Consider the following 15,821-nt stretch of genomic DNA (forward strand, 5'->3'; position numbering starts at 1 on the left):
ACAGAATCCGAAGCAGGCTCCAGGCTCGAGCTGTCAGTGCAGAGCCTGACATGGGGCTTGAACCCACGAACCGAACTGTGAGATCACGACCTGAGCCAAAGTCACACTTAACCAACTGAACCACCCAGGCGCCCCTATGTTTTCATATGTTAATTGCTTGTTGGTATTTATTCTTCAGTAGATTTTGAGTTAATGTCTTTGCAAATTTGTTATCAGGGTGTTCTTTTGTTTCTCATGATTACATACATGTAAGATTCCTATGTAGCTTAAGGCATTAACTCTTTGCATGCAAATATTTTTTCCAGTGTTATTTCTCAATTTTGTTTACGGTGGTTTTCTTAGGCTCAGAAAATGTTAATTTTTATATAGTCCAGCATTTAATTGTTTTTCTTTCATGGTTTCTGTCTTACGATGTTCGCCCAAAGGTGACATTATATAAATGTTTATCAGTATGCCTTTAAGTATTGTTTTTTTTTTTAATGTTTATTTATTTTTGAGACAATGCAAGAGACACAGTGCAAGCGGCAAGCGGCGAAGGGGCAGACAGAGGGAGACACAGCATCTGAAGCAGGGTCCAGACTCTCAGCTGTCAGCACAGAGCCTAACCCAGGGCTTGAACCCACGAGCCATGAGATCATGACCTGAGCAGAAGTCGGAGGTTCAACCGACTGAGCCACCCAGTCACCCTTTTCAGTATGCCTTTAGATATTTTTATGGATTCAATTATTATTTACCTTGTAATATAGTGGGTTGTCATTCATCTGAAATTTATTTTGGTGTGTACCAAAATTCTGGTGTACCAGAAATATTTTTATTTTGTTTTTTTCAAATAATTATTAGATTTGCTTCATCATTTGTTTTCCTCATTGACTTGAAATGTCACCTTTAAGTGATTCCATTTTTATTCTTTTTACATTTTAAAAAAATGTAAAAAAAATTTTAAAAATGTTTTTATTTATTTTTGAGAGAGAGAGAGAGAGAGAGAGAGAGAGAGGGAAAGAGATCGTGAGCGGAGGAGGGGCAGAGAGAGGGAGACACAGAATTCAAAGCATGGTCGAGGCTCTGAGCGGTCAGCACAGAGCCCAATGTGGGGCTCGAACCTGTGAACTGTGACATCATGACCTGAGCCGAAGTCAGATGCTTAACTGACTGAGCCACCCGGGAGCCCCATGGGTGATTCTATTTTTAAATAAGAAAAATACCTTCACTGCAGAAATGTATTATTGACTTGTTCAGTCTTATGAAGAAACATGTTTTTAGTTGTCGAAGTGTATGGAGATGGTGAGAAGGATTCTGGGAAAGGAGGCAGAATAATGGCGGTGGCAAGAGCAATTGGAATGTAGGACCACGTGGTTGCCAACAAGTAAAGATTTAAGTTTAACTTCATTGGTTTTGTTATGTTCATCACACCAAGATATATCTGTTAGGAGAACACTCTTTTCTTTCTTCTAGCAAACATTTGTTAAGTGGCTATTTTTGGACTAGACTCCAAAGGGGGCTCAAACATAAATATGGCCTCTGTCCTTGACTTTCTCATCATCTGGTCCGGGAGCATATTAGCAGGGAATGCTTTTAGCTCTGGTAAACAAAATACTCAACTAAAAATGGCTTAAACTAGGAGTGCGATGCTCTGCATTTACCAAGGGTAGTTTAGTAGCTTAATGATATCAAAGCTCTGCGTTGTCATGTCTTTGATGTCCTTGGCCTTCTTCCTCATTGTTGCAAAAAAGCTGCAGCTGCTCTTAAGCATTTTGCCCCCCTCACCCGTCCATGTTCCATAGCAGGGGGAATGGGCAAAGTGGGACAAGAGCGCTTCCCCTCATGGTGCCTCCCTCTTAACCAGGAAGGAAAAGCTTTCCAGAAGCCTCATGGGTCAGAAACCAGAAGCTGAGTCGAATCCATTTCTGGGGACCAATGTTTAGAGAAGAAGCTGGTCCCATGCTTAAATCAGAAGCCGGGTCCGTTCCTGGGGTCTAATGCATCTGTGGCCCGCACTGAACAAAATTCTGGTTCTATAAATAAGAAAAGAGGCAACAGTGACATTTGGGGACGTGAGCGATAGTGTCTGCCATAGAAGGATATTAATTTATACAAATATATATATATATACACAAATATACATTAATTTATACAAATATATACATACACAAAAATATATGTATTATTAAAATACATGCTTATATGTATGCATATAATATATACTAAAGTAAGTGCCAAGAGAAGCTTTCTAACGTGTGTCCTGCTTTTTATGGCTTTGGTAAACCTGACCTGTCTGAATCTCAGTTTTCTCATCTGTAAAGTGGGGAATGAATACTCGCTCTGCCCACATCCAGGGCTGCGTGCCCATCATTTTCGATGAATGCTTTGCAAACCGTAAGGCATTGAATACCTATTGGCTTCTCAGTGCAAACACTGCCCTTGTTTGGGACAACCTGTGTGATTCCGCAGATCTGTACTTTGGCCTGGTCAATCTGGACCTGGAGGTGGGGCGAGGGGCCGGGGCCTCGAGAGCGCTGGGATCCAGGCACAAAGCTGGGACACTGAGAAGCACCCGGAAGCTTGCTGTCACATTTCTGCACACCAAGTCCTGAGCCAGACCAGGAGCTGGGAAAGTGAAGGCTCTCCTCTCTGAAAGGGGTCTGCACTTGGGGACAATGCTTTTACTTGATGTTGATGTGGGGGAGACAGATACCCTAGGAAGTATCCCACGGAGGGAATCCATGGTGGACGCCACAAAGTCGACTTCCTATCTCTCTCCTGGCTGCTATCTCTCCTGGGCGTGGGCTGGTGAGTAGAAAGCTCCCAGGGAGAGCCTGAGGCAGGTGCTCCTTCCAGAGACTCAGGACGCCGGTGGCCGAAAGACTTGCTCCCTGATGGCAAAGAGCTGTCGCTCAGCCTCTAAAAACAACTTGGACAGGAGGAAAAATTGAGTTAGCTGGAATGAGAGGTTGGTCAGGGGAGGGCTTGAAGGGGGACCCTGGTGATTAAGTTCAACCGTTTCCTTTTTGCGGGTGTGGGAGAGAAATATTTCTGAGTGTGCCCTGACCTTTTAAACTTTAGCCTGCTTGCTAATCTGGTTGGAGCCCAAGTTCCTCTTCTAACCACAAAAGTCCTTTGCGTTCTCCCTGGAAATGTGGAGCCTTGCCATTACCCACATCTGCCAGAACCTCCCCTCTGTAAACCTTGCTTGAACCTTGGTCCACGTTAACCAACCCTCTTCCACGTACGGAGGCAGCTTGCTAAACAGACAGCGTTGGGCGCAGTTAATAATCTTGTCATTTTTACCTTGTGGTCTTGTATATCTACCTCACCCATCCAGTTAAATTAAATTACCATCAGTTTCTTCCCTGCCAGGGTGAAGATTAATGGCTCTTCAGCTCTCCCCTTAGAACACATGCAGTCGTCACGTCCTGAAGAGAAATGCAGCGGCTCATAAATTATGGGCTGTCGTCAGAGAAGATGGTGGGTACCTCCAGAGTCCTCCTGGGTTCGTGGGGGTTTGAGCCGAGCATGTGCAGGGTCAGGGATGGGCACCGGGTCGCCGCGTCTGTCAATGCTCAGGTTTCTGACAGGTGCAGAGGAGGGCGGGGTGTTGGGAACAGGGGACGCGCACGGTCACGGAGCAGTTACTGCTATTGAGGCCCTGGAAGTGTGGGAACAGGTGGGTCTTCTCCCAGAGCAGACGGCCTTCTAGCTGGTTTCTAGGGGCAGGCACATTTGTTGTTACCAATGTCACCTCCAGGGCCCGTTTCTGCTGTCCCAAGGACTTGTCTCCTGACTCCTCAGAAAGCTTGTGCCCTCTGCCCATTGAATGGGGCTTTCTAGGTTGTGTCCCGAGCCCTCACTTAGCACCTGTGGGGCTCCCGGGAGCTTTAAAAAAATCACTGTACCCCCAACTTGAACTGGCCTTGCAAAATGTGTAGCAATGTAAATGTCCCCCCCTGCACTCAAGGATCCCCGTCCTCTCCTGCTGGCCACTTGTGGGGAAAGCTTGCAAAGTCATCAGTGGGAATGAACTCAATTTTATTTTAACAGAATGGATTCGTGTTGCAGTGCTCACTCTTCTATTGACGGATTGGGTTCTAAAGAGACATAAAACGTTTTATTTATTTATTTATTTAAAAATTTTTTTTAATGTTTACTTATTTTTGAGACAGAGAGAGACCGAGCATGAATGGGGGAAGGTCAGAGAGAGAGGGAGACACAGAATCCGAAGCAGGCTCCAGGCTCTGAGCTGTCAGCACAGAGCCCGACGCGGGGCTCAAACTCACGGACTGCGAGATCATGACCCGAGCCGAAGTCGGACGCCCAACCGACTGAGCCACCCAGGAGCCCCGACATAAAAAACGTTTTAAAATAGAAATCTTACTGATACCAAACGTCCTTTCTAATGTTCCTTAGAAGTAAAACCAAGAGTCCAGTTGGTAAAGCAGTTCCCCCGATCCGGTCTGTGCCATTGGACGATTTCCCTCATTTCCTCTCTTGATTGTTAAATCTCAGAGAAAGACTGACCTTGCTAATGACGTTCACTCTGTTCTACGCACCGTTTCCACTGCTGGTTGGGTCCCTCTGAAGGCGAAACTGGTCGCTTTGGGGAAGTGGACCCCCCAAACCCGAAGAACCAGTAGCTATTGTTTCATCCCTTACTGGTCAGCGAATACCCCACATTGTAATACTATAGAATTTTAATCAGAATGCACATAGATTGCATGTGCGTTCTATGCACATGCTGTGCGAAGAGCTGTGTGAAGAGCTGTGCGACCTTGAGTAAGTCATTCATTGTTTACCCCTTCTGTCTCTTCGCATGTAAAACGAAGCTACAAAGAGCCTGCCATATTGCTTTGTCGTTTGAGTAAAAGAAAGTTAGGAAAATGTCTGTAGTTGCAGCGCCGCTTCGAGGGACTTACACGATCTTCATGAGTTGTTTTCCGTCCGAGGGGTGAGTGGCATTTGTAGAGCATGTCGCCTTGTACGAGGGGCTTGATATGCACTGTCTATTGTCCGCTCCTAATTGCTGCATGTATTGTTGTAGGGATAATTATTTACCCCCCTTTCCAGAGAGTCATAGTAACTAACACGTATTGTTTTCCATATGCCAGGCGTTAATTGTAAGCAATCTACATGCTTCAATTTATTCTAATTTTCACAGCAACCTTGTGAGGTATAGACACTGTAATTGTTCCATTTTACAGATAACGGCGTCAAGGCGCGGAGAAGTCACGTGTCTTCGCCAACATTATATACTAAGTGATAGAGCTGGGCGTCCCATGCCGGTGGTTCGGCTCCAAAGTTGTCGCTTGCAAGGTGCTAAATTATACGACTAGGGTAACGACCAGCCAGTGAAAGCTCAGGTCCTATCTGGAATCCCAAGGCTTTTCTTTACGCGTGCTACCTCTTGTTTCCCTGATGCCCGGGGCGTTTCTAGCTAGTGTTAAAAATCGTTATGAGAACTGTACGTACGTATGGTACATAAACGCACACTTATCTCCATGTATTTAGACAGCGTTCCTCAAATATGCTTGTACCGAGACCCCAGCAGACGCTTCCCATTCAGATTAGAATGAGAAAAATAGTGATAAAGGACCTCAAACTGGAGACCTTACCATCTTGACTGTCACCGTTTATGCTGAAATGTGCACTGTTTTCAGCAAGAAGTATGATCCCAGTTTTCAAAGGTCAAATAAATCACCTTTAAAGTCGTGAAAAGGTAAACAGACTGATGCCTGGACAGCTTTCCTGAGTTTATGAGGTCTTCTGGCAACAGGGATATACAAAAAGCCCCATCAATCACCCCCTCCCCATCCCCACCTCCCGGAGCATTTATTCCTGGGGGGAATCACTCTACCATGAACGGTAATTTCCCCTGAAACTATTATTAGGAATATTAAATCAAAGGAAAATAGAACCCCCCAGAGTAAACACACTGCTTCAGAAAAGCATTTCTCCTCTAGCCAAATTCTAAAACGTGGCTGTGATTCAGGGAGGCTGGGGTAGGAGAATGGGGGTGGGGAGGAGGAGGTGCGTGAAGGGAGAATGGCAGAGGACGGTCGGGAGACCTCTGGGGCAAGCGGGCGCGATGCGATGTAAACAAAATTGTTGTCACAGAAGAAAACTAATTGTGCAGCGCCCACAGTGCATTTGACTGCCAATCCGTTTCCACTTGGCTGGTGTCATCTTCTAAGTCCTTTAAAAGGGCCCTACACACCTGCTTCCAGCACATTCTCAGGTTATACGTCTATATATAGAGCTCACTGTAAACCTACAAGCCATCCTGGAAATGACTATTCCGTACAAGAAAATAAATGTCTTTTAAAGACCTTTTCATCAGAGCACTTAAATTGTGTGCTATTATTTCGAAGGCATGTAATGAGAGCCTGCCTGGTGTAACAAAAACCCTTTAAAGGAGTGATTATAGTCGCGCCTTGCGAGCCGCCCCAAGGATGGATGGATGGAGCCTTGACCGTAGAGCGATATTGAAGTTCATGCCAAGACCCTTTGGGGATTTATTCTCTTCGCCAGTTTTTCTTCTGGGTGCAGTAACTGCCCCAGATGGGCTCTTTCTTCTGGAGAAGCTTCCCCAAGTTTAGAGGCATAGTGGTGTTTTCTTCCAGTCTAGATATCCTTGGGGCATTTGGGGAGGAGGCATGCAGAGTGCTTTAGAACTTCAGAAGAACCTGATTCCAGAATTTTCCTTCTTTCTTTCTTTCTTCCTCTCTTTCTTTCTCTCTCTCTTCCTTCCTTCCTTCCTTCCTTCCTTCCTTCCTTCCTTCTTTCTTCTTTCTTTCTTTCTTTCTTTCTTTCTTTCTTTCTTTCTTTCTCCCCCCTCCTTCCTCCTTCCTTCTTCCTTCTTTCCTCTCTTTCTTTCTTTCTTTCTTTCTCCCCCCCTCCTTCCTCCCTCCTTCTTCCTTCCTTCCCTTCCTCCCTCCCTCCTTCTTTCTTTCTTTCTTTCTTTCTTTCTTTCTTTCTTTCTTTCTTTCTCCCTCCTTCCTCCCTCCTTCCTCCTTCCTTCCCTTCCTCCCTCCCTCCTTCCTTCTTTCCTCTTTCTTTCTTTCTTTCTTTCTTTCTTTCTTTCTCCCTCCTTCCTCCCTCCTTCCTCCTTCCTTCCCTTCCTCCCTCCCTCCTTCCTTCTTTCCTCTTTCTTTCTTTCTTTCTTTCTTTCTTTCTTTCTTCCCTCCCCCTCCCTCCTTCTTCCCTCCTTCTTCCTTCCTTCCTTCCTTCCTTCCTTCCTTCCTTCTTCTTTCTTTCTTTCTTTCTTTCTTTCTTTCTTCCCTCCTTCCTCCCTCCTCCTCCTTCTTTCTTTCTTTCTTTCTTTCTTTCTTTCTTTCTTTCTTCGCAATAGACAAAGGGGAAGGGAAGGAGGGTCAGGAGGGAGGGAGCAAAGATGAAAACTGGATTTCTTCTAACTCTTGCTCCTTTTGAAATCAAATGGTGTTCCATTAAATCAATCTCATTTACCTTGGATTTTTGATCCCCTTCCCCCACTTTTTTTTTTTTTTTTTTTTTTTGTGGCCTGGGATTTGTCTAAGTCAAGCTGGAGAGACCACCAAGTGTTCTCATCAACCAGAGACCTAATTGTAGTCATTTATTATAGTCACTTATCTGATAGTAGCTTCATTATCTCTGATAGTTTTACAGGGACAAAATCCACCAGGCATCCAATGGAGTGTATAAACATGTTACCTTGTGACAGGGTGTCTGTTACGTACTGTCAACACTAACTGGCCCCAGCCACATATCTGCAGCTTATATGAAGTAACGATGAGTTTAATAAGCTCCAGTGAAAGCTGCAATGTAAACATCGCATCAGGAGTGTTTGCCTTGTCAGGCCTCTTAAACAAATAAAGGTGATGGAGAAGTACAAACAGAACTGGACTGGAGCCTAATGAGATGGCCATCGGGTGGCTGCAGCAAATTCCTCTGCTGCTTCACCGCGGACTCCGTGATCATCACAGGCCACGCGTTTGAAATCAGAATACATTAGAAGGGACGCCTCCTGGAAAATCTCTTCAACGGAAGCGCACCCCAAATTCTGATTTGAGGACTTGGGGGGAGTTTGCCGGCCATTGGGAGCAAATACGTGCTGAAACGGGTACTGATTTCTCAGGATTATCGTCTTCAGAAAATATCTAGCGAACCACTTGGTTTTGAAAGGCACCACGTTCAGCATCATACAGCCAGCATTTCATGGACCCGTCCCTTTTGTCGGCAAAAACTCACGTGTGATGGGCAGTCGATTTGAGTTTGGCCCCCTCAGAATAAGACCACGACCCAAGCTATTAACAGATGGAAGAGTCAGTGGGCTGCACAAATCAGAGTACTCCAAGTTATTCTTAAAAGATTTTTTAATGTTTATTTTTGAGAGGCAGAGCGTGAGCCGGGGAGGGGCAGAGAGAGAGGGAGACACAGAATCCGAAGCAGGTTCCAGACTCTGAGCTGTCAGCACAGAGCCCGACGCGGGGCCCGAACCCAGGAACTGCGAGATCATGACGTGAGCCGAAGTTGGACGCTTAACGGACTGAGCCGTCCAGGCGCTCCCCCGCCCCCCAACTTATTCTTAGCTAGCCCCACTCCTTCGCTGTGCCTCCACGCAAATACATGGCTATTTGCAGAACCTTACAACCTTAGTTTGGAGGAGGGTGGAAGGGTTCCTTGCCCAAGCAGGCAAAACTTTCCTTGCACCCACGGGGAGAGAGGGCTGTGGTCTGAAGGAAGACCAGCCTCCTTGGCTTCCTCAAAGTCTTCCGTGATCCCTGTCAGTCGGGATTCACTTCATTCTTCTGGGATTAAAGTATTTCTTCTCTTTGACTTTAAAATGTAAACAGCTCTGGAAAGTGAGCCTATTAACCCCTGATTGACAAGAGTGGCCAGTTTAAAAGGAATCATCACAGAGGCTTGGATTTAGCTCTCAGCTTGCTACCTCCTGTTTGGGCAAGACTTGAGAAAGTTCCTTCCCTTCTTTAGGGCTCAGTTTCTTCATCTGTAAAATGATTTTTTTTTTTTCCAGAGTATTTTGCGGAGTAGCAACCAGTACCCAATAGTGTGCCTGCTGTTCTTAACTCAATGAGCCATTATTAGCTCACCTATTCGAACCATTCTGACAGAATGAGACAGCAAACAGGGGGGATTTGATGGCACAGGAGGGGTTCAGAGGAGAAAACTCGTCTCCAGCAGAGTTTCTCAAAGGGTATTCTGTGGACTGGTGATTCTTTCTTTGTTAGGTGTTATTAAAAAGGGGCAGTGCGGCCAAATGCATTTGGGAAAGGGAGGTTAGATAAGTTTCTCTAATACAAGACTTCTCAGAGCCTTCGGTAATGTGTCTTACAAATATCAAAGGGGGAATTTAATATGTAAACATATTTAATCGTGAGTTTTCTCTCTTTAATATTTTCTTGACGATAAGTGTTCCTTAGAGTTCCCAGTTGGAAATTCCAGCCTAGAGCATCAGGTTTTGTTTGGAAAGTATAGGTTTTGTTTGGTGTTGCAGGTTTGTTTGGCAGGTACAGGTTTTGTTTGGTGGTCCTCTGTGTCTGAGGGTCGTGAAGAAGATCTGAATCTAAGGTCCCAAGGTGCAGAGAAGGGGTAAAAGGATAGTACCTGCCGAAAGTGAGGGGACGTGCCTAGGAGGTGGGAGAGAACCGAAAGCAAACACTATCATCTTAAGGGTTATAATGAAGGCAGCTCAGTGCGTATTTGAAAACTGGTCGGCAACACTTAGAAGCCACTCATGGGGCTGCGCGCTGCCATGGGAAAGAAATGCATTTGGGAAATACTGGGTTAAATAAGTTTTCTTTTAATTGCAAGACTTCTCACCGATGTGCGTTGTCGATCTCCAAGAAGCGCACGCAAGCCCTTTTGGGCACAGTCAAGTGACAGGCAAATCAGGACAGGGAGAGAAGGAAGCCAGGAGAGGAGGGGAAGGAAATGAGGCGAATGACCTGGGCATGGGGGAACACCTTGGGGCTCTTCTGAGACGTCGCCGCCATCATTTCCTCGGTCTGACTTCTCTGTGGGTGTGGGAGCTGTGCCCTATTCTCACTCCAGACCAAGATGGGTGGAGGGTCCTTTGCATGCACTGGTCCGGTTCCGTGCTTCTGCCCAGGCATGGCCCCAGGACCTACAGACTAGGGGGGAGAGAGGGAAAGACCTTGGGTGTGGCAGGATCACCCTTCCTGACCCTCAGCTTTGTCAGTGTCGAGGATAATCTTTTGCTTCCTAAATTTTGGCTGAATTAAATAGAATGTAGGTGGAATCTGAGAGGAAGACAGAGCCTTAGCCTTTTCCTCTCCATGCCTTGGAGCAGGATCATCTTTAGAGGTGTAAAATTGTGTATGTAATATACCGTATGTTTCTCTTTAAATGAGAAAAATGGAGATTTATGAGACAACACTAAGAATAATATTAATGATGACCAGCATGTCGCCTTGTTTTAGTAACAGAGGCAAGTGTGGTACAACTTAAAGTCCATCTACCGTCGTCCTGTGCCATGAGTTTAGTTCCTCCTTACCTTCATTTCTAACAGCTTTCCAGTGGGCAGAAATCCCAAGCCCTTCCTACCCAGATACTCCTGCCTCTCTTAACAGTTCATGTAGCATATGTCATCTGAGGAATCCTTTGACAAAGCAGCAATGCTTTTCAAATATAAACTTGAGTATTTAAAAAAATTAAAAAAATTTCTTCATGTTTATTCATTTTTGAGAGAGAGAGAGAGAGACAGAGCACGAGCGGGGGAAGAGTAGAGAGAGAGGGAGGGAGACACAGAATCCGAAGCAGGCTCCAGGCTCTGAGCTGTCAGCACAGAGCCCGACGTGGGGCTCGAGCCCACGAACTGTGAGATCATGACCTGAGCTGAAGTTGGCCGCTTAACTGACAGAGCCACCCAGGCGCCCCTAAGTTTTAATACTGATAAAGGACTTTTTACATGCCTATGACCACAAGGGAGGGTAGAACTTGAGTTGGGTTGAGTTGAGAATTTGTAGTGAGTTGGAGGCCCCTGGGTCACTGTGTCTTTTTATTTTTTTTATTTTTTTAACGTTTATTTATTTTTTGAGACAGAGAGAGACAGTATGAATGGGGGAGGGTCAGAGAGAGGGAGACACAGAATCTGAAACAGGCTCCAGGCTCTGAGCTGTCAGCACAGAGCCCGACGCGGGGCTCGAACTCATGGATCGCGAGATCATGACCTGAGCCGAAGTCGGCCGCTTTCACAGACTGAGCCACCCAGGCACCCCCCTGGGTCACTGTGTCTTGAAGCACACGGTACATGCTCAGGATGGCTGCACCCAGGGTACAGCGAGGGGCCTTCAGAAAGGGCAAGGTTTTTAACAGGGCTGTGGACAGAATTGTGTCCTAAAATTCATGTGTCGAAGCCCTCGCTCCATAAATGACTGTATTTGGAGATGGGGTTTATCGGGAGGTGATTAAGGCTCAATAAGGTCATCAGGGCGGGGTCCTGACCCAATAGAATCAGGATCCTCTCTCTCTCTTTCCGGGCCAGGTGAGGACCCAGCTAGAAGGCAGACATCTGTGTGCACAGGAAGAGAGCCCAAATCAGGAACCAAATTGTCTGGCATCTTGATCTTGGACTTTCAGCCTCCTTCTGTTGTTTAAGCCCCCCAGTCTGTGGTATTTCGTTTTGGCAGCCTGAGCTGACCAACTCGAGCAGAAAAGCTGCAGTTGGCTTCTGAATTTTGCCTTGAATTTGGCATTATCACTTCCAAGGGAGCTTTGTCTTATCCATGCTGGTCCTGAATGACAATAGGAAGAACGGGGGGGGGGGGGGGGGGTGTCCTTTTTGCTTGGCCTCTTCTCAAATTCTTTCTCCTGCTTTTCTTATTTAAGAAGACACAGCTCCAGGGGCACCTGGGTGGCTCAGTCCTTTAAGCGTCTGACTTCAGCTCAGGTCATGATCTCATGGTTCCTGAGTTCGAGCCCCGTGTTGGGCTCTGTGCTGACAGCTCAGAGCCTGGAGCTTGCTTCAGATTCTGTCTGTCTGTCTGTCTCTCTGTCTCTCTCTCTCCTGCCCCTCCCCTGCTCGTGCTCTGTCTCTCTCTCTTTCAAAATTAAATAAACATAAAAAAAAAAATTAAAAAAAAAAAGACACAGCTCCATAGACATATGTCCTTTTGGGGTGTAAGAGGGGAGCTCTCTCTCTCCATCTGTTTCCTCTCTGTCCCTGCTCCACTTCTCCACTATTTTCCATTACATTCAGCCACCATATCTCGGGCCTATTGTAGAGGTTCCAGGGACACACCGATGCTTTGATGTTTGGGTAACATGTCATGTTTTTAGAATGGCAACGAGAAAATATGTGCAGGGGCCTTTCCCCCACAAATGTCAAACTACCCATACTTCCTAGCAGGAAGCCCTGGCCCATGCCGTGGTTTAAGACTCAGGAAGGACATCTGTGATGAGACAGCTCAAAAAAAAGCAGATGGTTGTTTGAGTTGCTAGGAAACGGAGTTGATTATGTATTTGGAAAAAAATACAGCGTATATTTATATATGGAGATACACTCAGCTAATTTTGATTCTTCTTAAAAAAAATTCTTTTTAAATGTTTGTTTATTTCTGCGAGAAAGAGAGAGACAGAGCACAAGCCGGGGAGGGGTAGAGCAAGAGAGGGAGACACAGAATCCGAAGCAGGCTCTAGGCTCCGAGCCGTCAGCGCAGAGCCCTAGGTGGGGCTCGAACCCACAGACCATGAGATCATGACCTGAGCCAAAGTCAGACGTTTAAACCTACTGAGCCACCCAGGTGCCCCTGCTCAGCTAATTTTTTAGAAAATTCGTTAACTCATGGTAGTGAGCATACACCCTGCTGTGCCACTTGAATAAATAACTGAGTTTGCTGGTTTCTCGCGGTTGCTTGTCTCTTCTCAGGTCCCTTGTTCACCTCGTGCTTAGTCAAGGAATAGCCCGAGTGACAGCTGAAGAGCTGAGCCATGAGAGAATTGTCAAAATTCCCGTAGATTAAGAACCATTTTTGTGTGGGGGTGGGCGTAAAGAAATCAAAGATGGCACTAAGTGCCTCCTTGGTCCTCATACGTGGCCAGTCAGGGTCCAAACGACTTATTTTTAACAGCACAAACTGCTGACTGTCTCCAGAGAATTAGAGTTTTCGCTGGAATGCTCAGGAGCAGGGCTGAGGGCAGGGGCGGGAGAGAGGAAAACTTGATGTCCCTGGCAGCTGGGCCACCACACCGATTTAGATTTTGGAAGCCTCGCAGCAATTAGCAGATCACCGTGCCATCTGTAGGCACTAATTGACTGGCCTGGCCACCTGCTGCAGAGGGCTGGCTTCATTTGACAAGTGGCAAATGAGATTAGAAGGTCAGATGGCAGCAAAGACTGCTTCGAGCCCCTCCCGGACACGGAGTGCCTGCGACGCGCCAGCCGTTGTACGCCGATTTTGTCTAAGCTTTGTACCGAGGATCCGCGTCATGAAAGCGTTATGTAGCAATACAGGCTATTACCGTTCCCACTTTCAGATGAGAAAACCCGATCCCCAAGTGACTTGCCCACGGCTGTATGGCTTCCGGGTAGCAAAGCTGGGGTAAATGCATCGGTCTGCCCTTTGGGACTCTGCCAATTTGCCAATGTAAGAAAGGTGAAGAACCTTTCCTTTCACGGGGCGCAGAATTAATGGAAGCCCTGTGTTTCTTATTTTGTGAGGTGGGAGGTCCGGAGGGAAGCAAGACACACTTTGACAAGTGCAAAAACATTTACAGACAAAAACCAACAACAACAGCAAACTCCTATAAACCTAGGATGATAATAGAATCTTTGGGTCTTGGGGACTAAAGGCCACGGGGTCACACCCAATAGACTTAAATTCCATGAAGTCAGGGACTTCGACTTATTCGCCGCTATAAAACGGTGCCAGACACACAGCAGATGTTCAAAAATTAATTAAAAAATGAATGAGTATGTGAATATGTATGCATCTCCTGGCTGATTTTCCAGTCTCTTCTCTAGCATTTCATTTCCTTGACTATCATTTACTGCCACGTACTGAACTAGGGCTCAGCCTGTCCGTGTTTGCGGTACCTTTTGAAATACTAGAGTATTTGGCTATGCGCTTGAGAGGATTACGTGTTTTAAAGCCACACTCAACAAGTTAGTAATAATTAGTACACAGTTACTACTATAGCACAAGCACAACAAAAACTCACAACGTCTGAATAAACATCCACGGTTTCTGGATGATTCGCTTACTCGCTCTGCAGGCATTCATGGTGACGCACTTTTCTGGTATAGCTCATCTTCCATTACGGAGGCCAAAGAAGCCAGGCACTTGCGTTCCCAGACTCTTTGGCTGCTAGGGTAGGGCCATGTGATTCAACGTTGGCAATGGGCCTTGAGGAACATGCAACTCTAAGAAAGGAGACCCACTGGAAATTCTTTGCTGAACATCATCATGTCTACCTGTGACGACTGGAACTCTGGTAATCGTTTTGCATCCTAGGGGATAGATACTTAAGGACTAAGTTGATGGGCTTTGGTCTGATGATTGGAGAGATGGATGAGTCTGGGATTTAATGATGTAATTGAGTTGCTGGACCAACTTTGTACCACCTTCCTCGAGGCTTCTTGTCTTGCAACATAATACATGTTCTTCCATGTTACCCACTTTAGTTGGGTATCGTTTATTAGCAGATAAAAGTATGCCCGAGTACTCTCACTGCTCAACTAGAAATACCTGTGACCCAGTGGCACATTCTTACATTTTTTACATTTTCTCGTAAGGTGTGATTTTTCTTTGGTGGAAGATTGGCATTATCCCCTGTTCCAGACAATATTTAGTGATTTAGCTCAACTCAGTGATTTAGCTGAGGAACCCAGCTGTATACTCGGGGTGGCAAACATTCCTTTCAAGCATTGTTTACCGTTTGGCAGTATAGTTGGGAAATGCTTTGGGTATATCCGTGTGCCATGGCTGACTGGTTGGGAAACACCACTGTGTTGAAATGTTCTGCCCCCGTTGGTTCCATTTCCTTTGGTGGCTGGAGAATAATTTACTGATCTTTCCATCCCCAGGGCGTCGCCACTGTGTAAACATAATAACGGTTAATATATATCGAGTGCTTATTTTTGTGTTGGGCATGGTTTTAATCATTTTGAATGTATTAACTCATTTAATTTAAAAATATCCAAAGGGATGCTGACTCAGGATATGAACCGGGCAGGATGGCTCAGAGCTCATTCTTGAATCCATTACGCTCCACTCTTTTTTTTTTTTTTAAGTTTATTTATTTCTTTCGAGAGAGACAGAGACGGCGTGAGCGGGAGAGGAGCAGAGAGAGAGGGAGACAGAGACTCCCAAGCAGGCTTCACATTGTCAGCACGGAGCCCGATGCGGGGCTCAAACTCACAGAACCACGAGATCATGACCTGCGCCGAAACCAAGAGTCGGACGCTTAACGGATTGAGCCACCCAGGCACCCCTGCCCTCCACTCTTCACCAACAAAAGCTTCCAAATAAACGTATGCTGAATTAACAGTACTGCAGTGGCCCCTTGACATCGTGCCCTCCGGTAAATATTTGTTGTGTGCGGTCCAGCCCCTGCTTAATTACTCAGGGTAAACCAGGGAAGAGTCTCTGGAGGGGCTGGGCTTTGAGCAGGGCTCTGAAGGAGACAGCTGCTCCCGGGCACACTACGGCCATTTCCTTTGGGGTCACCTGCTCAGGTTCAGCCCAGGGCCCTGACTCAGCAGGCGACAATATCCGTGTGGCAGACCGTGGGGAATAAGTGGTGACTTTAGCCTAATGCCTGGAAAAGAGTCTCTTTGGCAAATCTAAATTCTCCGCTGGCAGCCTGAGTGG

At 46.2% G+C, this 15,821-nt stretch overlaps 1 long non-coding RNA gene across 6 annotated transcripts in view; it reads left to right on the forward strand.

Moving 5' to 3' along the window:
* The first annotated feature begins 2,477 nt into the window (after positions 1-2,477).
* Positions 2,478-15,821, forward strand: part of LOC132686548 (uncharacterized) — a 72,188-nt gene continuing 58,844 nt past the window's right edge. For 4 of the 6 annotated variants that reach the window (XR_013553011.2, XR_013553012.2, XR_013553013.2 and 1 more), the window contains exons 1-2: positions 2,478-2,787; positions 3,355-3,462. This is a non-coding gene — a long non-coding RNA (uncharacterized LOC132686548). Of the gene's footprint in view, positions 2,788-3,354; positions 3,463-4,817; positions 4,940-15,821 lie in introns of all 6 variants that reach the window. The other 2 variants (XR_013553014.2, XR_009613746.3) reach the window with 1 other exon arrangement.

This window comes from Panthera onca, chromosome F1 (assembly GCF_046562875.1).
Source record: "Panthera onca isolate mPanOnc1 chromosome F1, mPanOnc1 haplotype 2, whole genome shotgun sequence".
Lineage (NCBI taxonomy): Eukaryota > Metazoa > Chordata > Mammalia > Carnivora > Felidae > Panthera > Panthera onca.